Raw genomic sequence first — 25,370 nt, 5'->3', positions numbered from 1 at the left:
CGAGCAAAACCCCAGCTATTTCCTCTTGGATTGCTCGTATGCGAGCTGATGGTAGGAGCTTATCCCGCATCTCCTTCATCTTTAAAGAAAGAGATCAATATGCATGTATTAGTTGTGTGTATATATATTAGATAATTATGTAAAAATTGTAAATAGTGTTCTGGCAAACATACCCCTTGGTCTCTATCAGTTCTGGTCCTTTCGGACGTCATCATGCGAATGTTCTCGCAATCGTAGTATGCACATAAATCAGTCCCCGACACCTGCTTCAGGGTCTTTATGAGAAAATAATTCAATCAGATAATAATTAATCAAGCATGATAATGGTATTGAAACTAGAATTAAAGAGATGGTAGCTAGCTAGTATTAGCTACTTAATTAACTAGATAATTTCCCCGCACGTTGCTGCGGGACATCCGTGTACAACTTTCTGTAAATATTTGTTTTGCCATGGAAAATCATATCATCAATGTCTGAAATTTACTTATTTCTAGTCAGTTTTCATGTGGACTTAAATCCTAAGTACCTCTTTAATAGATGAACTCAACTAACATCAACAGAGATAGACTATGTATAAATGAAAATGACCAAATGATGGGTACCAAACAAAAAGGCGTTGACCAACAATGGAATATGTGTTCATATTTGACATTTCCAAGTGTATTAAGTATGTTCATTCACCGTCAATTTTACATTTGGATAATGGAAGACATTACACGCGTACATTCTTGATAGATGAATATGATGTTAGCTGGTCAGTTTATATTTCAAGAGGACGGTCATAGAAAGTAAGGAACAATGAGAGGCATGACAAATAGTTAAACTCTAAATGGGTAGATCTAAATCCCAATGCAATTTGTATCTAGGATATCGTCAGAGTTGGGTTTCAGTTGAAGCTTTAAGTCCTTTGTTACAACACTGACCATAAAAATTGACCAATGCAACCAAAGGAAGCAATGCTCAAATAGTATAATGTGTAACATCGTAGGAGAAGGATGATAATCTACCAACAAAAGTAGTAGAGGCCAGAGTTGTATAGAAGAACTACTTATAAAGAAAATCCCAATTAGTTCCTGATAAGAAAACTGTAGTAGAGTATGACATTTTAGGAAAATTGTACACGTAAAAGAATATAGGGAGCTGATGCCCCAATGGCATTGCTAAGACAATTATGGTCCAAAATTCCAAAGCTTGTATCAATAAGCATAGCAAAGAAATGTGACCGTATTCACTTATATCTATTCAATGTCAGAAATCAAGAGGACAGTATCCAAAATATTTTGCTACCAGTTCAAGATTCCAAAAAAACACCTAGAATAAGCTAACGCAAAGAAACCTTCCACTGGACATCTTTTTAGTGTTAATTAGTAGGCAGCATTGCCCACACTACATGGGCATTACACCATTCTATACTACATAGGAAGTAGAGTAACTCATATATGCTTGCCGTGATATAGTTGTGAGTACGCCGTATAGCTCCTAGCACTTATCTGGCTAGATATCTCTACTATTAAAGGAGGATCGAACGTCGTGATGGTTCAACCTCGATCGATGGTTCGACCTCACCTTCGCTACCTCCACCTCGTTTGACCCTCCTCCCCTCGTTGGATTCCCACGCAGAGAAAAGTTAAGGAGAAAAACTCCCGAAAAAGCAGGAGAAGAAAAACTCTGACGACCTCCACTTCTCCCACGACCTGCCAGTCTCATCTCCCATCTCCTCATCTCTCCCTCTTTCCTGCGACCAACCCTGCACCCTCCCTCCGATCAAACTCCTATGTCGTCCCCGCTATCGTCGGTTCTCCCTCTCTCCCTGATTGTTCCCAATCGATCTTTGAGCCACCACGATTCCCAAATCCATCTCCTTGCTCCCCACCCTACCCATGGCGCCGTCGATGCCGACGGGTTACTACAAGTGCGGTCCAACCTAATCCCCAACCCTGTCGTACGCACCTGCCACTTCGGCCCTACCACCAGAGACGAACACCCAAGTTCGTTGCGACGCCGGAGGGTGAGGAGGCGCAACACGAAGGCGGGAAGGAGAGGGAGACGCGGCCCAATCTCAAGCCGAACCTGCTCCTCTCTGACAGCGGCTTGGGCTTCGTCCTCTGATAATTCTCCAAGACGGCCATGCCCCACCCAGCCACGAGGTATGCTTGCAACCTATAACTCCATCTTTGGATAGATTTGACATGTACTGCCCTTGTTGCCCTGACTCTCCTTGCTCCTAGCATGGTATTTTCAGCCTTCAACTTCTTTGTTCCTATTTGTTTATTTATTTAGATGTGTCTTGGTTTCTTACTGGTACAGTAGTGATTGGCTTGATAAGTAAATCAATACATATAATCTTGATCATTGGTGCAAAGCAACTGTTACTGTATTGTGGTGCTGTACAAACGGTTCTATTATTGAGTTTAACTGTTGAAGTTTATGCCAAGTAGGTTCTGCTTGTTCTGATGTTTAATTGGTAACTGACATAGTTATGACTTCTTCCAGTTAATTCCATACACTTCAAACATTTGGAACTGGAGTATTCTCTTGCTTAGTATTTTTGACATTGATATGATGTTACCTTTTTACGAAGATGAGAGTGAGATAGATGTTGATACTGCAGCTCAAACAGCTCAAGTTTCAATCAATCCTGGTCTGCTGATATGGAGAGCGCAAGACCTGGTCTTTGGTTCCTGGAACAAGTGATTTTATTGCCTTATAATTATTTCCATCTCATTTCCCAATACGGATGATCAGGTATTGAAGTTAAATCGTGTCTTAAAGTAGCTTCGGTTACTCTGTACGTATCGAAGTTCTTCAGTTACATTAAGATCCAAATTACAGATTTTACAGGTTATTAGGGGGTATCCCAATGGATAGGACGCCCGCGGGTGGCTGTCGGCTTGAGCTGGTGCGGTACCATCACGAATATCGGGATGGGTGGACGGGGAGGAAGGGTGGAAGCTAGGGCGACATTGGGAAAAAACACGGTGAGCGAGGTGGTGGCATTGTACCGTGACACGGCCATATTTTTTCCGTTCTGCGTGGTGACTCATAGCTATTGGAGCAGGGCCATCGGCAGACAAGCAATAAATGGTTCTTGAGCAGCACACAAGCAAGAAATGGTGCTTGAGGTTGTAGGGCCGAGCAGGTATACACGAGCGGTACGCATCTCATTTTCTTCGTCAGGTTCTAAATGATCCCTCGAGTTTGCATCCATTTGTATTTACGTTACGAAATCATATATTCATGGTTTATCTCCCTTTTAAGGGTCTAGCTAAACTAAAGTGAATACCATTATGTAACCAATTTTGTAAATTGAGTTTGAGCTTGAACAAAGAAAAGTTTACCAAATAACACATAATGGGACTTATATTTCGGGAGATATTGGAGTACCACCCTCAGCTTCTCAAGGATTACATGAACGGCTTTGAAAAAAATGAGCTTTCTATATGCCAGGTTTCTGTGACATGCTTGTAAACTTTTTTCTCTTTTATTTTGTTTATGTAGCAACATTCACAACTTCTGCCATTGGTTCTTGATTTTTTTGCTATGAAGTGATGTTGACAATTTCTAGAGGCAATTCGCTGACTTAGAAGATGATATTGCAAAGAGCAAGGCAGTCAACATGAAGCATGTTTATCTCGCAAGGTAACTTACATTATCACATTGCTCCCGATTGTGATCAGTTACATCTATATATCAGGTTCACAATGACTTGTGCCGCCATACGTACCTTGTGCTAAAATTGATTAGAGGTAGCAAAATGCATTAGTTAATAGGCTTTTCCACAAAGCAATCTCGTGATATTTCAAAGGTTTCTTCTGTATAATATGAATTATTGTCTTGCTTCACGGATTTTGAAAACTGATGATTTTGATGTAGGTCTGCTACTTGCAGGACTACAAGATCTGAAAAATTAAATACAAGCAGGACTCAACAGTTCACTCTACTATGATTCCTCCAACAAATTATCTTCCTTATTCCTCCCAAGTTCCTCAAAGGATTCCGACAGGTGTTTATTAGCATTCTGTCACATACTGACCTGGTATTATTTTTCCCATTTAACTTCAAACAGCATCAGTCGAACTATTTCGCCTTTGTCACTCTCGCAGCAAGACCAGATAGAGTGGCTTTCTCAGCGACATCAATGCAAAATGCAAGTATCACCGATGGACGCATTGGATGAATAGGGCTAAGGGAATTGAAGTTATACTGCTCTTGCATGCAACAACACCTGCAGGGGACACGTAAACACTCCAGGCACGCAAGGTCACATCGGAGGATGGCATGCTATCCTCCGACTATTACGATTCCACCATTCAGCAGCATGGCCAGGGCAGGTGGATACAACATGGTTGCTGTGGCCGCAAGGATGTACTACGACAAGGGTCGGGCAAGCTTGCGGGGTCGAGCATGAGAAGGGAGCACGAGAACGGCTACAGTTCCTGTTCCAGGCAGAGGTTCAGGGTGCAGGGCCACATGGTAAAATTTATCCCTTTTTCTAAATTTTTATAATAGATAGAAAACAACTGCTATCTTGTACATATGGCGACACTTCATTTTCTCTGTTCTACTGTCTAAATCTGCTGATGCTCCTAATCTCTACTATTAAAGGAGGATCGAACGTCGTGATGGTTCAACCTCGATCGATGGTTCGACCTCACCTTCGCTACCTCCACCTCGTTTGACCCTCCTCCCCTCGTTGGATTCCCACGCAGAGAAAAGTTAAGGAGAAAAACTCCCGAAAAAGCAGGAGAAGAAAAACTCTGACGACCTCCACTTCTCCCACGACCTGCCAGTCTCATCTCCCATCTCCTCATCTCTCCCTCTTTCCTGCGACCAACCCTGCACCCTCCCTCCGATCAAACTCCTATGTCGTCCCCGCTATCGTCGGTTCTCCCTCTCTCCCTGATTGTTCCCAATCGATCTTTGAGCCACCACGATTCCCAAATCCATCTCCTTGCTCCCCACCCTACCCATGGCGCCGTCGATGCCGACGGGTTACTACAAGTGCGGTCCAACCTAATCCCCAACCCTGTCGTACGCACCTGCCACTTCGGCCCTACCACCAGAGACGAACACCCAAGTTCGTTGCGACGCCGGAGGGTGAGGAGGCGCAACACGAAGGCGGGAAGGAGAGGGAGACGCGGCCCAATCTCAAGCCGAACCTGCTCCTCTCTGACAGCGGCTTGGGCTTCGTCCTCTGATAATTCTCCAAGACGGCCATGCCCCACCCAGCCACGAGGTATGCTTGCAACCTATAACTCCATCTTTGGATAGATTTGACATGTACTGCCCTTGTTGCCCTGACTCTCCTTGCTCCTAGCATGGTATTTTCAGCCTTCAACTTCTTTGTTCCTATTTGTTTATTTATTTAGATGTGTCTTGGTTTCTTACTGGTACAGTAGTGATTGGCTTGATAAGTAAATCAATACATATAATCTTGATCATTGGTGCAAAGCAACTGTTACTGTATTGTGGTGCTGTACAAACGGTTCTATTATTGAGTTTAACTGTTGAAGTTTATGCCAAGTAGGTTCTGCTTGTTCTGATGTTTAATTGGTAACTGACATAGTTATGACTTCTTCCAGTTAATTCCATACACTTCAAACATTTGGAACTGGAGTATTCTCTTGCTTAGTATTTTTGACATTGATATGATGTTACCTTTTTACGAAGATGAGAGTGAGATAGATGTTGATACTGCAGCTCAAACAGCTCAAGTTTCAATCAATCCTGGTCTGCTGATATGGAGAGCGCAAGACCTGGTCTTTGGTTCCTGGAACAAGTGATTTTATTGCCTTATAATTATTTCCATCTCATTTCCCAATACGGATGATCAGGTATTGAAGTTAAATCGTGTCTTAAAGTAGCTTCGGTTACTCTGTACGTATCGAAGTTCTTCAGTTACATTAAGATCCAAATTACAGATTTTACAGGTTATTAGGGGGTATCCCAATGGATAGGACGCCCGCGGGTGGCTGTCGGCTTGAGCTGGTGCGGTACCATCACGAATATCGGGATGGGTGGACGGGGAGGAAGGGTGGAAGCTAGGGCGACATTGGGAAAAAACACGGTGAGCGAGGTGGTGGCATTGTACCGTGACACGGCCATATTTTTTCCGTTCTGCATGGTGACTCATAGCTATTGGAGCAGGGCCATCGGCAGACAAGCAATAAATGGTTCTTGAGCAGCACACAAGCAAGAAATGGTGCTTGAGGTTGTAGGGCCGAGCAGGTATACACGAGCGGTACGCATCTCATTTTCTTCGTCAGGTTCTAAATGATCCCTCGAGTTTGCATCCATTTGTATTTACGTTACGAAATCATATATTCATGGTTTATCTCCCTTTTAAGGGTCTAGCTAAACTAAAGTGAATACCATTATGTAACCAATTTTGTAAATTGAGTTTGAGCTTGAACAAAGAAAAGTTTACCAAATAACACATAATGGGACTTATATTTCGGGAGATATTGGAGTACCACCCTCAGCTTCTCAAGGATTACATGAACGGCTTTGAAAAAAATGAGCTTTCTATATGCCAGGTTTCTGTGACATGCTTGTAAACTTTTTTCTCTTTTATTTTGTTTATGTAGCAACATTCACAACTTCTGCCATTGGTTCTTGATTTTTTTGCTATGAAGTGATGTTGACAATTTCTAGAGGCAATTCGCTGACTTAGAAGATGATATTGCAAAGAGCAAGGCAGTCAACATGAAGCATGTTTATCTCGCAAGGTAACTTACATTATCACATTGCTCCCGATTGTGATCAGTTACATCTATATATCAGGTTCACAATGACTTGTGCCGCCATACGTACCTTGTGCTAAAATTGATTAGAGGTAGCAAAATGCATTAGTTAATAGGCTTTTCCACAAAGCAATCTCGTGATATTTCAAAGGTTTCTTCTGTATAATATGAATTATTGTCTTGCTTCACGGATTTTGAAAACTGATGATTTTGATGTAGGTCTGCTACTTGCAGGACTACAAGATCTGAAAAATTAAATACAAGCAGGACTCAACAGTTCACTCTACTATGATTCCTCCAACAAATTATCTTCCTTATTCCTCCCAAGTTCCTCAAAGGATTCCGACAGGTGTTTATTAGCATTCTGTCACATACTGACCTGGTATTATTTTTCCCATTTAACTTCAAACAGCATCAGTCGAACTATTTCGCCTTTGTCACTCTCGCAGCAAGACCAGATAGAGTGGCTTTCTCAGCGACATCAATGCAAAATGCAAGTATCACCGATGGACGCATTGGATGAATAGGGCTAAGGGAATTGAAGTTATACTGCTCTTGCATGCAACAACACCTGCAGGGGACACGTAAACACTCCAGGCACGCAAGGTCACATCGGAGGATGGCATGCTATCCTCCGACTATTACGATTCCACCATTCAGCAGCATGGCCAGGGCGGGTGGATACAACATGGTTGCTGTGGCCGCAAGGATGTACTACGACAAGGGTCGGGCAAGCTTGCGGGGTCGAGCATGAGAAGGGAGCACGAGAACGGCTACAGTTCCTGTTCCAGGCAGAGGTTCAGGGTGCAGGGCCACATGGTAAAATTTATCCCTTTTTCTAAATTTTTATAATAGATAGAAAACAACTGCTATCTTGTACATATGGCGACACTTCATTTTCTCTGTTCTACTGTCTAAATCTGCTGATGCTCCTAATTATGTTAATAGATAGTTTTGTCAGTGTGGATGTAGGAGTACCTACGTTTCAGATAAAGTTGTAGGTTGTAGAGTTTCCTTATCTGGATTCTGCCATGTAATTTACTTGTTTTATTTTATTTTATTTTATTTTCCAGTTGTAGCCAACCGCATATAATCTTGCGATTCCCTTTTAATAATGTTGAAATTAGGACATATTTTTTGTCACATAAATAATTTTGCATATCAGTAACTGAGTTTGTTGAATCTTTGTGTCATATCACTAAACTTAATCTCAATTAAACAATCTTGTTGAACTAATAAATGGCTACATTGTATTTTCTTATATTTGACTACATTGTATTTTCTTATACTTGATGTAAATGATGCAATGAAATACTATTAAAAGGTAAATAATGGAGTGTTTTTCTTACGCTCGAAAGGGATGCAATAGGAAAAAAATATTCATGATTTGAGTAACGATAACGGAAAGAAGCCGAACTGGGTTAGCATCATTGACGATAAATCTACCAGTCGACCCATTTGAAAAAAGAGGGCTAGCTAGCGAGGAAAATTCCCCATCTTTTTATATGGTTAACTATGTCTATAGTATTCTACCTATCAGTATTGGTCACAATGAGAGACTTGGACTTGATGATGGACTTTTATGTTCATGATAACAACTGATTTGTTTATATATTTATAGCATATAAGCTGAAGTCTTGCGTGACAAATACACGACATTTGTTTCTTGCTTACTTGCATATCCTGATGCATTGATGATGTATGCTTGTGCTTAAGTTATGTTTATTGGCCACTGTCATCTTGTAGTGGTGCATTGATGATAGACATATAAACACACAAGTAGCTCTCGACACATGACATGTTTTTATGATATTGTTCTATTTCAATGGTACAAATCTACATTTTGGTTCCTTATTCTAAACAAACGTGATCTGATTCAAGGTTTCTCCTTTTGTCATTGGATTAAGAAGATAAACTCTTATACCAGCTTATATGCAGCTTCTTCTTACTATTCTCTATTTGTGTTGTTGGATATGGCAATCACTTTTTCCTTAGATTATGCAGCTGCCTATCTAAAACCATTAACTGTGATCTAGCTTTTGAGGTTCTTGTGTAACATAGTAAAAATTACAGTTTTGCTAAGTCTCAGTCGACTGAGACTTCGTTATGTCTCAATCGATGCTATATTACTTTGATCTTGCATGGAGATTCGTACAAAAAATTATTTTCAGTTTTTTTCTTTTTTCTTCTTATATACTATATCACTTGATTAAGACTTGGGTAAGTCTGAGTCGACTGAGACCTAGGCGCACCCAAAAAATTACCATTTAGACAAAGTAAAAGGTACTTCTTTATTATTTTTTATCCTAGTTATAGAATTTGTCTCTAATTCTCTTTCCGTCATTTCCACATCTGGTGTTTTGTTGTGTCTCAATGTTGATTTTACAAGTCATCTATTGTATATGCTGATGCTTTTGTTTCTAAGATGTATTCTCAACTGATATTCATATCTTGTTTGCCTCTATGCAATGAGAAGGATGAAAATATGATTATATTCTAAAATTGATATCATGCAGCCTAACCAATATATGGCCTCTTGTGAACTTCCATTCTCTCGGTTGTGCGCTACTACATCCGGTCGCTCTGAGACAAAGGAGACGATGGTGGCCAAAGAAACATCATCCCCAACTCAGAGCTCCAAATCTGGTGTCTCGACATGGAAAGATTCGGACCTTGAGGATTGGAGTTTGAACGAGATGCATTTGGTGTGAGAGAAAGATGTCTCACATGCTCTGTTGACAAGGAGTGGGTTGGCGCTGTGTCAGCACATGATACTATACAAGCTATCATTTGCGGTTTTTCCTTCCAGGTTATCAGTGTTATTTAGTACAATGAAGATCTTAATTTTTACTATATTTTTTGTATTTTTGTCCTGATACACCATTTAGGTTGCGATAGTGGTAGAAAGACACTTAACTTGTCCTTAACCCGATGGCGAAGGAGATGTCCCATGGGGAGGAAAAGGAGTGGATGCTTGGTTGTTGTGGAAAAGGGAAACAGGGAGAATGGCGTCGATATTCAGCGAGAATAAACCGAATGCTTGACATTTGTGTTCATACAAAGAACAATCATTTCAATAATGTCTCTAGCATATCTATATTGGCCCGTGGCAACGCACGGGCATTCAACTAGTAGGAGTAGGAAAGGGGAGTCCTACTCCTACTAGGAGGAGGACTCCTCCTGGCGCGCCCTGCAAGGGCCGGCCGGCCTCCCCCCTTGCTCCTTTATATACGGGGGCAGGGGGCACCCTAGAACACACAAGTTGATTGTTCCAAGCCGTGTGCGGTGCCCCCTTCCACCATAATCCACCTCAATCATATCATAGCGGTGCTTAGGCAAAGCCCTGCGTCGGTAGCAACATCATCACCGTCATCACGCCGTCGTGCTAACGAAACTCTCCCGTGAAGCTCTGCTGGATCGGAGCTCGTGGGACGTCATCGAGCTGAACGTGTGCTGAACTCGGAGGTGCCGTGCGTTCGGTACTTGGATCGGTCAGAACGCGAAGACGTACGACTAAATCAACTGCGTTCTCATAACGCTTCCGCTTGCAGTCTACGAGGGTACGTAGACGATACTCTCCCCTCTTGTTGCTGTGCATCATCATGATCTTGCGTGTGCGTAGGAATTTTTCTGAAATTACTGCGTTCCCCAACAGTGGCATCCGAGCAGGTTTATGCGTAGATGTTATATGCACGAGTAGAACACAAGTGAGTTGTGGGCGATACAAGTCATACTGCTTACCAACATGTCATACTTTGGTTCGGCGATATTGTTGGATGAAGCGGCCCGGGCCGACATTACGTGTAAGCTTACGCGAGACTGGTTCTACCGATGTGCTTCGCACACAGGTGGCTGGCGGGTGTCAGTTTCTCCAACTTTAGTTGAACTGAGTGTGACTACGCCCGGTCCTTGTTGAAGGTTAAAACATCACTAACTTGAGGAAATATCGTTGTGGTTTTGATGCATAGGTAAGAACGGTTCTTGCTCAACCCGTAGCAGCCACGTAAAACTTGCAACAACAAAGTAGAGGACGTCTAACTTGTTTTTGCGGGGCATGTTGTGATGTGATATGGTCAAGGCATGATGCTAAATTTTATTGTATGAGATGATCATGTTTTGTAACATAGTTATCGGCAACTGGCAGGAGCCATATGGTTGTCGCTTTATTGTATGAAATTCAATCACCATGTAATTGCTTTACTTTATCACTAAGCGGTAGCGATAGTCGTGGAGGCAATAGTTGGCGTGACGACAACGATGCTTCGATGGAGATCAAGGTGTCAAGCCGGTGACGATGGTGATCATGACGGTGCTTTGGAGATGGAGATCACATGCACAAGATGATGATGGCCATATCATATCACTTATATTGATTGCATGTGATGTTTATCCTTTATGCATCTTATTCTGCTTGATTGACGGTAGCATTATAAGATGATCTCTCACTAAATTTCAAGGTACAAGTGTTCTCCCTGAGTATGCACCGTTGGCAAAGTTCGTCATGCCGAGACACCACGTGATGATCGGGTGTGATAAGCTTTTCATTCACATACAACGGGTGCAAGCCAGTTTTGCATATGCAGAAATACTCGGGTTAAACTTGACGAGCCTAGCATATGCAGATATGGCCTCAGAACACTGAGACTGAAAGGTCGAGCATGGATCATATAGTAGATATGATCAACATAGTGATGTTCGCCATTGAAAACTACTCCATTTCACGTGATGATCGGTCATGGTTTAGTTGATATAGATCACGTGATCACTTAGATGATTAGAGGGATGTCTATCTAAGTGGGAATTCTTAAATATGATTAATTGAACTTTAATTTATCATGAACTTAGTACCTGATAGTATTTTGCTTGTCTATGCTGTTGTAGATAGATGGCCCGTGTTGTTGTTCCTTTGAATTTTTAATGCGTTCCTTGAGAAAGCAAAGTTGAAAGATGATGGTAGCAATTACACAGACTGGGCCGTAACTTGAGGATTATTCTCATTGCTACACAGAAGAATTACGTCCTGGAAGCATCGCTAGGTGCCAAACCCGCTGCAGGAGCAACGCCAGATGTTATGAACATCTGGCAGAGCAAAGCTGATGACTACTCGATAGTTCAGTGTGCCATGCTTTACGGCTTAGAACCGAGACTTCAACGATGTTTTGAACGTCATGGAGCATATGAGATGTTCCACGAGTTGAAGTTAATATTTCAAGCAAATGCCCGTATTGAGAGATATGAAGTCTCCAATAAGTTCTATAGCTACAAGATGGAGGAGAATGATTCTGTCAGTGAACATATACTCAGAATGTCTGGGTACCATAACCACTTGACTCAACTAGGAGTTAATCTTCTCGTTTATAGTGTCATTGACAGAGTTTTCAATCACTGCCACCAAGCTACAAGAGCTTCGTGATGAACTATAATATGCAAGGGATGGATAAGACGATTCCCGAGCTCTTCGCAATGCTAAAAGTTGCGGAGGTAGAAATCAAGAAGGAGCATCAAGTGTTGATGTTCAACAAGACCACCAGTGTAATGCCCCGGATACAACTTTCCATATTTGTAACTCCGACTCTTGCCTTTTCCGGAGATGCGATATGTTTTTCCTTTGTGGTTTGGTTTTGTCTTCATTTTGTATTTTGTTCATGTCATGCATTTCATATCATGTCATCATGTGCATCTCATTTGCATACGTGTTCGTCTCATGCATCCGAGCATTTTCCCCGTTGTCCGTTTTGCAATCCGACACTCCCACGTCCTTCGGCGCCCCTTTTGTCTCTTTTCGTGTGCAGGTGTTAAATATTCTCGGAATGGACTGAGATTAGCCAAGCGTCCCTGGTACACCACCGGTAGACCACCTGTCAAGTTTCGTGCCATTTGGAGTCTGTTTGATACCCCAACGGTTAACCGGGGAAAAGTAAAGGCCTCGTGTGTGTTGCAGCCCAACACCCCTCTAAAGTGGACAATAACCCTTCCAAACCCCCTCCATCCTCTCGGCCATTCGATCACAATTGCGTGGCCAAAAACCGCACTCCATTTGGACACTCCTACCTCCTCCTACCTATAAATATGTGTCTCCCTCCAAAATTCGCGGTCTAACCCTAGTCTTCTTCCTCCACCGCGCATCCAGACGCGTCCGCGCCGCGCGGGACATGTCCACCGCCGCTGCCACGTCGCTCTAGCCAATCAAGGCACGCCATGTCAGCGCCGCGGCCTCGCTCCTCCACTCCTGCGCCGCCACGTCGCCAACTGCCGCTCCCTCCACCGTGTGATCCCGCGGCGCCTAGATCCGGCCCGCCCGGCCCGAGTCCCGCGCCGCTCCTCCTGCTCGATCCTGAGCTGGGTCAGGGGAGCACCTCGCTGCCCATGCCTTCAGCGCCGCCGCCTGGCCTCCCGCCGGCGATCATCACCACCGGTTGGCCTCCCGCCTGTGAGCATCACCACCGCCTCGCCAGGATCCGCCGCCGCCCTGCAAAGCTCCGGTGAACTCCGTCCCCGTCGGATTCGGATTCCATGTCACCAGATCCGCCCGTTCCCGCCTTGCTCCCTCCTCCTCCTCGTCTCCCTTCCGACCGGCACCAGCACCGCCCTGCCATGGCCTCCTCCCCTGCTCGAGCGAAAGGAGGACGAGCACCCGCTCGCGCCTGCCTCCTTCGTTGCATGGGATGCCAGCCTCCGTGTGGGCCGAGCCCAGCTCCGGTGGCCCGTCTGCTCAGCGTCGGCCTGCCTCCCCTCTGAGTTGGGCCGAAGCCCAAGGTGAGCCTCTCCTATTCCTTGCCCTGTGCGACGAATAGATATCCAACGCTCACTTTTCGGTCCTGAATTTTCACTAAGTCCTCAGATCCTCATAATATATGCCTTTGTTCATCATGTCATAACTTGTTGCATACTGCTCCGTTTCATGGGCATGATATATCAAAATGTTCATCATGATGTGCTCTTCATTTTGTTCCATTGTGACCTGCTTGTTTGAGTCCATCTTGATGCCCAAATCATTGATGCAAGAGTGCTATAAATTGTTAGGTGCTGTTACTTAGCAGATTATGAGCTTTTGTCATTTTTGCCATATTTGTTGTGTGCATCATGTGGGCATGAGTCCTACATGTATTTTGATCTATGCCATGCCATCTTTGCAGGGGTGTATGCCATGTATTTTTGTGATCAATGTGGTGACTAGCACATGCATGTAAAGTAGCTCTCGTGATATTGCTGATTTCAGAGACTTAGAATTTCACAAAGTCTTTGCTCTGCTGTTATTTTTATGCCATGTATTCATGTTGCTATAGAGTGATCCATGCTTGTTTTGAGTATCTTCAGTAAGGATGATTTTGACATATGGTTGTGCTCTATCCATCCATGCCCCTGTTTGCATTAATGGAGTGCCCTAGCATGTCTCTACTTTTGCTATAAAATGTTCCTAGCAGATTGTTTACGTGTTAATCAATTTTGCCAAGGTTGCTGTAGTTGATCCAAGCATGCTTTAAACTTGTTCTTGCTTTGGTTAGCTTCATGATCATGTCTTCTTGCTGGTAGTATGCTTAGTTTGTCATGCAATGCCTTGTGTTGAGTGAATCGAGCTCGCAAAGAGGCCTTCATAATTCTGTTTTTGCCATGTCCAATTTTCTGCTAAGTCTGAATCTGTTAACGTAATTTGCTATGTTTACATGGGTGCCATCGTATCTTCTGATCCTTTTTGGCTTATGGTCAGTAAGGAACTTTTGTTATATGCTTTGAGTAGATTCATGCCATGCCATGCCTTGTATTTCTATGATATGTTCCTGTAGCATGTTGTTATCTTGCTCTAAACAATGCTTCCTGATGTTAATTCCTGACATGTTCTTATTATCACTAAGTGTGTGAAGCTGATATCTTTTGCACTTTTGCCATGCTTGTTTGAACCTGTTCTAGTGTGTTTTAGCCATAGATCAGTGTTCATTTTTTGTCAAGCATATTGAGTAGATCATTCTTTGTTGCTATGTTGGAGTGTAGTAGCTTAGTTTCTTATTGCATTCTAGATGGCATCATGCTGTTAATCCGAGAATGGTGCCATTCGTGTTTTGCTTGCCATTTGCAAACCGTGCATCCGATTCCAGTGATCTTTATATCGATTTCGACCGAAATCAACTCATCTTTCCAGTGGCACACTTGGTTTACCAAGTTGATGCATGGTTCAATCTTTTCCTTCCAGAGCACGCATATGCATTGCATATCACATCTCGCATATCATGCCATGTTTTGCATCATGTTGCTTGCGCATTGCACCGTGATTGATTGTTGGTCCTTTGCTTGTTTTCTTGCCTTGGGTAGAGCCGGGAGACAATTACATGATCGAGGAACCCGTTGAGTACGCGTAAGAGGATCAGGCTTTCGTCAACTGGGAGAACTTTGCAGGCAAGATGATCGTACCCTCGAAATCACTTCTATCTTTGCTTGCTAGTTGCTCGCTCTTTTGCTATGCCGCAATACCTACCACTTGCTATATCATGCCTCCTGTATTGCCATGTCAAACCTCTAACCCACCTTGTCCTAGCAAACCGTTGTATGGCTATGTTACCGCTTTGCTTAGCCCATCTTATAGCGTTGCTAGTTGCAGGTGAAGATGGAGTTTGTTCCATGTTGGAACATGGATATCGTTGGGATATCATTATTATGTCTTGTTTACTTTAATGCACCTATATACTTGGTAAAGGGTGGAAGGCTCGGCCTTATGCCTGGTGTTTTGTTCCACTCTTGCCGCCCTAGTTTCCATCATACCGGTGTTATGTTCCTTGATTTTGCGTTCCTTACGCGGTTGGGTTATAATGGGAACCCCTTGACAGTTCGCCTTGAATAAAACTCCTCCAGCAAGGCCCAACCTTGGTTTTACCATTTGCCACCTAAGCCTTTTTCCCTTGGGTTCCGCGGACTCAAGGGTCATCTTTATTTTTAAACCCCCGGGCCAGTGCTCCTTTGAGTGTTGGTCCAAAACAGAGCCACTTGCAGCGTCACCTCGGGGAAACTTGAGGGTTGGTTTTAGTTGTACGTAGTGTTCATCCGGTGTGCCCTCAGAACGAGATATGTGCATCTCCTATCGGGATTTGTCGGCACATCGGGCGGCTTTGCTGGTCTTCTTTTACCATTGTCGAAATGTCTTGTAACCGGGATTCCGAGTCTGATCGGGTCGTCCTGGGAGAAGGAATATCCTTCGTTGACCATGCGAGCTTGTGATGGGCAAAGTTGGGACACCCCTGCAGGGTTTTGAACTTTCGAAAGCCGTGCCCGCGGTTATGGGCAGATGGGAATTTGTTAATATCCGGTTGTAGAGAACTTGAAACTTAACTTAATTAAAATGAATCAACCGCGTGTGTAGCTCTGATGGTCTCTTTTCGACGGAGTGCGGGAAGAGAACACGGTCTCGTGTTATGCTTGAACGTAAGTAGTTTTAGGATCACTTCTTGATCTGTATAGCTTCTCGACCGTGCTTTGCTTCTCTTCTCGCTCTCATTTGCGTAAGTTAGCCACCATATATGCTATTGCTTGCTGCAGCTCCATCTCACTACCCTTTCCCACCTTAAGCTTAAATAGCCTTGATCACGAGGGTGTGAGATTGCTGAGTCCCTGTGACTCACAGATTACTTCCAAAAACCAGATGCAGGTGTCGATGATGCCAGTGCAGGGGACGCATCCGAACTCAAGTGGGAGTTCGACGAGGATTTGGGATGTTACTATGTTTTCTTTCCGGACGATCAGTAGAGGAGCCCAGTTGGGGTGATAGGGGATATATGCATTTGGGGTTGTCTTTATTTATGTTGGTTCCATAGTCGGACCTTGATTGTATTCTGGATGATGTAATGCTATAGTTATGTATTGCGTGAAGTGGCAATTGTAAGCCAACTCTTTATCCCTTTCTTATTCAGTACATGGGATGTGTAAAGATTACCCCTCTTGCGACATGCCTACTATGCGGTTATGCCTCTAAGTCGTGCTCCGACACGTGGGAGATATAGCTGCATCGTGGGTGTTACAACCAGTTTCAAGAAAAAATGTAAAGGGAAGAAGAAAGGGAACTTCAAGAAGAACGGCAAATAAGTTGCTTCTCAAGAGAAGAAACCCAAGTCTGGACCTAAACCTGAGACTGAGTGCTTCTACAGCAAAGGGACTGGTCACTGGAAGCGGAACTGCCCCAAGTATTTGGCGGATAAGAAGGATGGCAATGTGAACAAAGGTATATGTGATATACATGTTATTGATGAGTACCTTACTAAAGCTCACAGTAGCACCTGGGTATTTGATACTGGTTCTGTTGCTAATATTTGCAACTCGAAATAGGGACTATGGATTAAGCGAAGATTGGCTAAGGACGAGGTGACGATGCACGTGGGAAATGGTTCCAAAGTCGATGTGATCGCTGTCGGCACGCTACCTCTACATCTACCTTCGGGATTAGTTTTAGACCCGAATAATTGTTATTTGGTGCCAGCGTTGAGCATGAAAATTATATCTGGACCTTGTTTGATGCGAGAATGATATTCATTTAAATCAGAGAATAATGGTTGTTCTATTTATATGAGTAATATTTTTTATGGTCATGCACCCTTGAAGAGTGGTCTATTTTTAATGAATCTCGATAGTAGTGATACACATATTCATAATGTTGAAGCCAAAAGATGCATAGTTGATAATGATAGTGCAACTTATTTGTGGCACTGCCATTTAGGTCATATTAGTTGATAATGATGGACTTTTGGGATCACTTGATTATGAATAACTTGGTACTTGCGAACCATGCCTCATGGGCAAGATGACAACAATGTTGTTCTCCGGAACTATGGAGTGAGCAACAGATTTGTTGGAAATCATACATACTGATGTATGTGGTCCGATGAATGTTGAGGCTCGCGACGGGTATCGTTATTTTCTCACCTTCATAGATGATTTAAGCAGATATGGGTATATCTACTTGATGAAACATAAATCTGACACATTTGAAAAGTTCAAAGAATTTCAGAGTGAAGTGGAAAATCATCATAACAAGAAAATCAAGTTTCTACGATATGATCGTGGAGCTGAATATTTGAGTTATGAGTTTGGTCTTCATTTGAAACAATGCGGAATAGTTTCGCAACTCACGCCACCCGGAACACCATAGTGTAATGGTGTGTCCGAATGTCGTAATTGTACTTTACTAGATATGGTGCGATCTATGATGTCTCTTACCGATTTACCGCTATCGTTTTGGGGTTACGCTTTAGAGACAGCTGCATTCACGTTAAATAGGGCACCATATAAATCCGTTGAGACGACACATTATGAACTATGGTTTGGCAAGAAACCAAAGTTGTCGTTTCTTAAAGTTTGGGGCTGCAATGCTTATGTGAAAAAGCTTCAACCTGATAAGCTCGAACCCAAATCGGAGAAATGTGTCTTCATAGGATACCCAAAGGAGACTGTTGGGTACACCTTCTATCACGGATCCGAAGGCAATACATTTGTTGCTAAGAATGGATCCTTTCTAGAGAGGGAGTTTCTCTCGAAAGAAGTGAGTGGGAAGAAAGTAGAACTTGATGAGGTAACTGTACCTGATCCCTTATTGGAAAGTAGTCCATCACAGAAACAGGTTCCTGTGACACCTACACCAATTAGTGAGGAAGCCAATGATGATGATCATGAAACTTCAGATCAAGTTACTACCGAACCTCGTAGGTCAACCAGAGTAAGATCCGCACCAGAGTAGTATGGTAATCCTATTCTGGAGGTCATGTTACTTGACCATGACGAACCTACGAACTATGAGGAAGCGATGATGAGCCCAGATTCCGCAAAATGGCTTGAGGCCATGAAATCTGAGATGGGATCCATGTATGAGAACAGTGTGTGGACTTTGGTTGACTTGCCCGATGATCGGCAAGCCATCGAGAATAAATGGATCTTCAAGAAGAAGACTGATGCTGACGGTAATGTTACTGTCTGCAGAGCTCGACTTGTTGCAAAAGGTTTTCGACAAGTTCAAGGAGTTGACTACGATGAGACCTTCTCACCCGTAGCGATGCTTAAGTCCGTCCGAATCATGTTAGCAATTGCCGCATTTTATGATTATTAAATTTGGCAAATGGATGTAAAGACTACATTCCTGAATGGATTTCTGGAAGAAGAGTTGTATATGATGCAACCTGAAGGTTTTATCGATCCAAAAGGTGCTAACAAAGTGTGCAAGCTCCAGCGATCCATTTATGGACTGGTGCAAGCCTCGCGGAGTTGGAATAAACGTTTTGATAGTGTGATCAAAGCATATGGTTTTATACAGACTTTTCGAGAAGCCTGTATTTACAAGAAAGTGAGTGGGAGCTCTGTAGCATTTCTAATATTATATGTGGATCACATATTACTAATTGGAAATGATATATAACTTCTGGATAGCATAAAAGGATACTTGAATAAGAGTTTTTCAATGAAAGACCTCGGTGAAGCTGCTGATATATTGGGCATCATGATCTATAGAGATAGATCAAGATGCTTAATTAGACTTTCACAAAGCACATACCTTGATAAAGTTTTGAAGAAGTTCAAAATGGATCAAGATAAGAAAGGTGTCGTGGAATTGTTACGGCAGATGTCCTAGTGAAAGGACTTAGTCGTAGAGCCATCGCAACTAGGAAGCTTAAAGGGGTTAATCGGGACAAATGACATGAGAGGTTTTATACTAGTTCGGCCCCTTACGATGAAGGTAAAAGCCTACGTCTAGTTGTGTTGGAATTTTTGGGGTTTCGATTACCAAGGGGCTCAACTCGCCGCCTTGGTTCTCGACTTGATTGTTTTCTTGTCCTGAGCCGCCACCGGGTCGTCCCCTTATATACACTGGTCGATGCCTAGTGGTTTACAGAGTCCCGGCTGGCTCATAATTGTGTCCGGCTCGGTGACTTCCTTTACATGCCTTTCCTTACAAGTCTTTCCGCACATATGGTGGTTTACTATAATGGGCCTTGAGCCGGCCCGAGGCCTTTGGGATACTAATAAACTATAATCTTGACTGTATATTGGGCTTCTTATGTAACCCGCCATTAAGGCAGGCCCGGCCCCTCCTGGGCGGGTTTTAGCTGATAATAATATCCCCAACATTAGGCCCCAAGTTAACTTTGAACTTTGTTCTTTGTCAATCTTCAATACTTAGGCAGAATCCATCCTCTGTTTGAAAATTTCCTTAACCCACCGTGATGTCATCTTTCAACGGATCTTTCATTTTTAATGTCTTCCGGGAATCGAGGCGTCTGTTCAGTTGGATAATCATTATTGGGTCTCCTTGATTTTCGCGCCCGCCTATTCGCACACTCCGTTATAAATAGGCACGACCTATGTCTTTTCCATTCTCCCCCTTCGGTCGTCTTCTTCCTCTCGCTGCTTCTCTGCTACTCGAGCTCCGCCGCCGCTGCCGCAGTTCTTGTCTTCATCGACTTAGGCCGCCGCATCAACCTGATTAGATCCAAAGAGACCGCAACAAACCTCCGCTACAACTCTGCATCTGTAAGTCCCTTTCTTCTCGACATCAGATCCGTATTAGAACCTTCGAGCTCCTTGGTGTTCTTTACTGTTCGTCATGAACTCTTTGTAGATTTCATCACCATCGCCCTTTTTTGATCTTTGGATAGTATAAAACTGATGCGGAAGCTATTTCGCCCCTGTTTCAAATGCCAACAAATTCTTTTCCCTGTTCAGAGGCTTTGTTTAGCACTGACGAACTCATCTCTGCTAGTTTTAGGTCTATATTTATTTTCCTTTTTTGAACCATCTTGATCCAAAATAATAACAACAACTTGTGAAACTTGTTTATATCAACACTTAACTGAATTCTGCCTTCTGAGAAAATCTGTAGTCATGGCGACTTACCACTCCGCCTTTTTCTTTTCCTTATATACCATTAGCCCTTAGTTAAACCACCATTACTTGATTTATAATTAACCGTAGACTGAACCGGCATATTGCTACTTATTTTCAGTTCGTTGCATATCATGCCGTCGAAGTCACCGACCGTCTGTAACTGGGTCCCTTCTTTCGTAACTGAGGAACGGTTAAAAGAGTTCTTCATTGTTCGGTTTCTGCCTTCAAAGAATGTCATGTCTTATAGTGCTCTTGACCCGGAGGAAGAATGTCCCAATCTGAAAGATGGAGAAGTGATTATCTTTACTGACCACATGAACCAGGGATTTTCACCACCCGGTTCAAAATTCTTCAGAGAGGTCCTTCATTTTTTCAAACTCCATCCTCAAGACCTTGGAACCAACTCTATTTCCAATATTTGCAACTTCCAAGTGCTCTGTGAGGCATATCTTCAGCAAGAGCCCACCGTAGAATTGTTTAGAGAATACTTTTATCTGAATCGCCAGAATGAATGCACCAACGGTTCTAGCTTAGAACTTGGAGGCATCTTGATTCAGCGCCGATAGGGTGCTGTTTTTCCTCTCATCGTTTTACCGAGCCACCCAAAAGATTGGAACCAAACTTGGTTTTATTGTCAGGATACTTCTCCAGTGAACGAGAAGCCCCTGCCAGGTTACTGCCCCAGCCGTCTTGACTCCAAGTTTACCATTCCGGATAAGCTTACCATCGCTGAATGTAGGAAGCTTCTTCCCTCCATTAGAAGAATCAATGGCTTATTGGGTAACGGTCTAACCGGAGTAGATCTGACCCGTTGCTGGATCTCATGGCGGGTTATCCCATTAAGTCGTCGATCTCAACTGATGTATGAATATGACGGAAGTCCGGACCATGCTCTTCGTCACAGCCCAGTTGAACTCACCGAAGAAGACATTGTTTCGATGTCAACCCTTTTGGTAAATGGGAAGTACGAAGATTGCAGTATTGTTGGGTTAAGTCCCTTCTGCAAGATTAATCCGGTGCCAGAAGTAAGTACACTCTGATCTCTTTTTATTTGTGTTTTGCCCAGCTATTAGTACTTAATACTGATCTTTCTCCTTGTCTTTACAGGCCAATTTTGACTTCTGGAAGGTGAAATATGATCATGAAGCTGCCAAGAAGGCGAAACTCGCTGCCATGAACGCCAAGAAAACAGCCCGGAAATACAAGAAGAAGAAGAAGAAAACCACTGCTGAAGATTTAATGAAGCTTGACGACACGTCTGACTCGGAGGTAGCCCTTGACTCCCTTGGCCAATTTTTTAACACTCTTATTGACACTGATCCTTACCAGGATGACACTGGGGCCAGTCAGGTTGAGGAAGTAGAGGTAAATATCGTTTCCTCTGACTCAGAGCCCTTACCAAGACACAAAGTTTGTCGAGTGATCCGTAAAGTAAGGATTTCTAACCCTTTAGCTCATTTGGATCCCAACTTTCATTTGAAAAAGATACAACATGAAAGCTGCCGTGAAGTTGGAATTGAGGATGAACCGGCTGTTATCATTCAACAGACCCCTCAGAAACGCCCGAACGAGGTTTAATTATTACTGTTTTTAACCCGTTGTAATGAATCCTGCTCCTTACATTTCTTTTAACTCTTTCCTTTATCCTTTTAGGAGGTGTCTCGTTCTTCAGATGACTCATCTCAAACACAATTGCCGGCTTTCAAGACTGCTCCTGGGTAATCAGAACTTTTCCTTTCTTCCAGGTTGCTCAACTATATCTTAACGCTGACAATTCTGCTATATTATTCTTTTGTGGCCAGGCTAAATCCAAGAAATCAAAGGTGTCTAAACCGGCGGAAGACCCGCCAGTATCAGCATCTGAGCCGGCTAGGCCACCTTCTCCATTAACTGCCACCCCAGAAGACCCGCCAATCAATGAAGCAAATCCTTCAGAGCCGTCCCTTGATAACACCACTATGAATCCTTCCACCGTTGGACCGCCAAGCTCAACTGACCCGCTGTCTCCACGTGTTCAAGATGTTCAAATTACTAGGATTCACTTTGTTGAACCGGGGAACCCAACAGTGTTGGCTAGGTGCACAGCTAAGCAGGAAGCATTGGAAAGGCAATAGATTCACTTTGATGTTGCCAACTACGACCGTCTTAATGCCAGTGATATCTTATCCGGCTATCGCAGTCATGTCCACTCTAGTCGTGAGTCTGAGATCGAGATGGTCAAGCAACTTCAGTTGAAGTATGAGGTATGTTATTTCCGGTTTACCAATATTCCCTCAGCCCCCAAGTCTTCAGCTTTATGAGAGAAACGGAATAACTTGTAGACTTAAAATATAGGCCGAGACTTTTACCTCTGAATCATTGCCTGATAGAAACAAAACTTGACCCATAGTCCCCAAGGACCGGTTTATTTTAAGAATTAATGAATCGGTACTTTTAGAATTAGAAACGCCTTCAAAATACTTAATACTCTGGTTTAAACTTGAAAAACTTGCTGAACTGCGTGCATTAGCCCCCAAGTGCCAAGTGCTGTTACTTTGTAAAGGACTTGGGACTTCAAATATGTTGGTAGAGTCATAAAAATTTGATTTGACATACATTAGCCCCCAAGTGTCAAGTGGTTTATTCATAAAGTATTTGAGACTTGAATCTTTGAAATTGGATACTGGAATTTGAAACCAAGTCTTGATTTATCTGAATGTTTTCACATAATGCATTGTCTGAACTGAACTCCCAGCTGACTGATACACAGACCCGGCTAGTGAACCGGGAATCAAAAATTAAATCTTCCACCTCCCAACTGCAAATAAGTCTTTCTAAAACGGAGAAGTTGAAGACTGACTTTGCTGTCAAAGAGAAAAGAGGGCAAATGAGAAGATACTTCTGACCCGGCGAGCTGAGACAGCCAAAACAGCTCTAAAGGAAATTTCAACCGAACTGAACAGTTTAAAAGGAAGGGTGTCTCAGATGGTCGCTGCTATCTTTGGTAAGCTTCCTGATTTGATCTTTCATATGTGTTTCCTGTCAAGCCGGAATATGATCCGTTAACTGACTCTATGAAAAATGCATGTAGGTTCGTGAAGTAAGAATCTAGACCAAGACCCGTTGATTAAGATGAAAGTCGTATACACTTTAACTGCCCAATTGTATATCGGCACACAACGAGCTCTGGCGGCCATCTCTCCTGCTAATCAAGGGTCTAACCGGATCAGTGACGTCCTAAAGAAGCTGTCCATTCTCCCTACCAGATTCCAAGAGGTGAAACGCTCCTGCGCGCGAGCCGGAGCTTTGACTGCCCTAAGCCGCTCCAAGGCTTGGGTACTAGATCTAGACCCGGCAGACGTGGCAAGGGGTTATCCTACCGTGAAGGAGGACGAGTCTCCTTTTGATCAGGATGACTTTATAGCTTGCGTCCGTGAAGTCCGGCCTCAGGCGACTAGCCTTGGAGATGACACCAATGTGGACAAGTATCAACCGGGTTTTGATAATGAGAATAAGAAGATGGCCCCTCCTTCCTATAAAGTAACCGACTTGATCCCACCGGTTAGAGAAGACACATTTGCCCCGGAGGTTGATCCGGTTGGCCTGATTGATGACGAAGCTGAATTTGTCACCATGAACGGCTATGACTGGTCAAAACCCAACTTCCAGCAGATTCAAGATGATGAGCCGGTGAGGGAAGGACAATGATCATCTTCATAGGCTTTAAAAAGCCTTGTAATAGCTTAGCTATTAAAAACACCATATGTTTGCTTATGCCATCACGCATAAAACACTTCTATGTGAATCTGTGCTTCTGGGTGCCAATGTTTGAATGCTTTTCTTATGCCTCGTTTAACACTTGTCTCTGCAATGTTTAAACTCTGTTCTTGTGAACACAAGGAAAAAGGAAAGACCTGGCAAGGCGGTTTAGAAACAACTGGGTTTAAACACCTCTTTTACAACTCGTATCTCCACCTCAAAGAACAGAGACAAATATAAATAAAAGATAAGGTTTAATACTAACTCTTAAATTAACGCAGCCGATAAGCGCGCATAAATAAGAATTATACCTTGTCCTTGTTGATTCTTAGGCCGTCGGCTCAAATAACCTGGGTGACGGACTGGATAATTTAATATGTATCAAAGTTAATACTCCTTGAATACTCAACAATCATACCTCAGTTGCTCGTACCTTCGGATCCCGAGACCACTGGTTTGAATAACCCGGGCGGCCGTGTTGTCTAATAATTGAGCCGGCGAAGAAAACCAGGCTATCTCATTTGTAATTTTGAAACAGCAAAAACTCAAAGATAAACAACAAACATAAGTTTAACTCTATATTCAAAAGATTGAGGGTTTCTGATTCGAATACGATCAGTAAACCGGACCAAAGGGGTTAAGCTAAGGTTCGAATACGACCATATAGCCCCCAGTGGCTTTGGCATTGCGCAGATCAAAAGAGTACCAACAGCTATGTTCTCTTTGGTTCGAATACGACCTAGGTTTGAACAGGAAGCCCCCAAATGACCTTGAGAGGTTTTTAACGACCCTGATTCGAATACGATCCATGTCGGCTCAAAAGGGGTTAAGCTATTATTCGGATACGATCAAGAAGCCCCCAAGTGAGTTTGGCCTTGAGCCGATCAAGAGGGTTATGACAGCTATGTTCTCTTTGATTCACATACGACCTATGTTTGAACAGGAAGCCCCCAAGTGACCATAAGATTTACAGCTAGATTCGGATACGATCATGAGCTGGACTAGAAAAGGGTTAAACTTGATTCAAATATGATCAGC

The 25,370-nt window shown here is 43.1% G+C and overlaps 2 long non-coding RNA genes across 13 annotated transcripts; both read left to right on the top strand.

The window, feature by feature from the left end:
• The first annotated feature begins 1,659 nt into the window (after positions 1–1,659).
• On the top strand, positions 1,660–4,326 carry LOC123188315 (uncharacterized). Of its 6 annotated transcripts, none has more exons than XR_006494543.1 (6): positions 1,661–2,147; positions 2,612–2,745; positions 2,833–2,978; positions 3,059–3,639; positions 3,874–4,003; positions 4,104–4,326. It is a non-coding gene; the product is annotated as an uncharacterized lncRNA (long non-coding RNA). The 6 variants fall into 6 exon arrangements; XR_006494545.1 differs by having other exon boundaries at positions 1,663–2,147; positions 3,059–3,139; positions 3,499–3,639; positions 3,889–4,326; XR_006494542.1 differs by having other exon boundaries at positions 1,663–2,147; positions 3,059–3,139; positions 3,499–3,639; positions 3,874–4,326.
• Positions 4,327–4,750: 424 nt separating this feature from the next.
• Positions 4,751–9,775, top strand: LOC123188314 (uncharacterized). Of its 7 annotated transcripts, none has more exons than XR_006494536.1 (7): positions 4,751–5,236; positions 5,701–5,834; positions 5,922–6,067; positions 6,148–6,728; positions 6,963–7,092; positions 7,193–7,562; positions 9,260–9,775. It is a non-coding gene; the product is annotated as an uncharacterized lncRNA (long non-coding RNA). The 7 variants fall into 7 exon arrangements; XR_006494539.1 differs by having other exon boundaries at positions 4,753–5,236; positions 6,148–6,228; positions 6,636–6,728; positions 6,963–7,562; XR_006494538.1 differs by having other exon boundaries at positions 4,753–5,236; positions 6,148–6,228; positions 6,588–6,728; positions 6,978–7,562.
• The last annotated feature ends 15,595 nt before the right edge of the window (positions 9,776–25,370 follow it).

This window comes from Triticum aestivum, chromosome 2A, assembly GCF_018294505.1.
Source record: "Triticum aestivum cultivar Chinese Spring chromosome 2A, IWGSC CS RefSeq v2.1, whole genome shotgun sequence".
NCBI lineage: Eukaryota > Viridiplantae > Streptophyta > Magnoliopsida > Poales > Poaceae > Triticum > Triticum aestivum.
The sequence above is the reverse complement of the archived record's forward strand: the minus strand, read 5'-3'. Positions and strand labels throughout refer to the sequence as shown.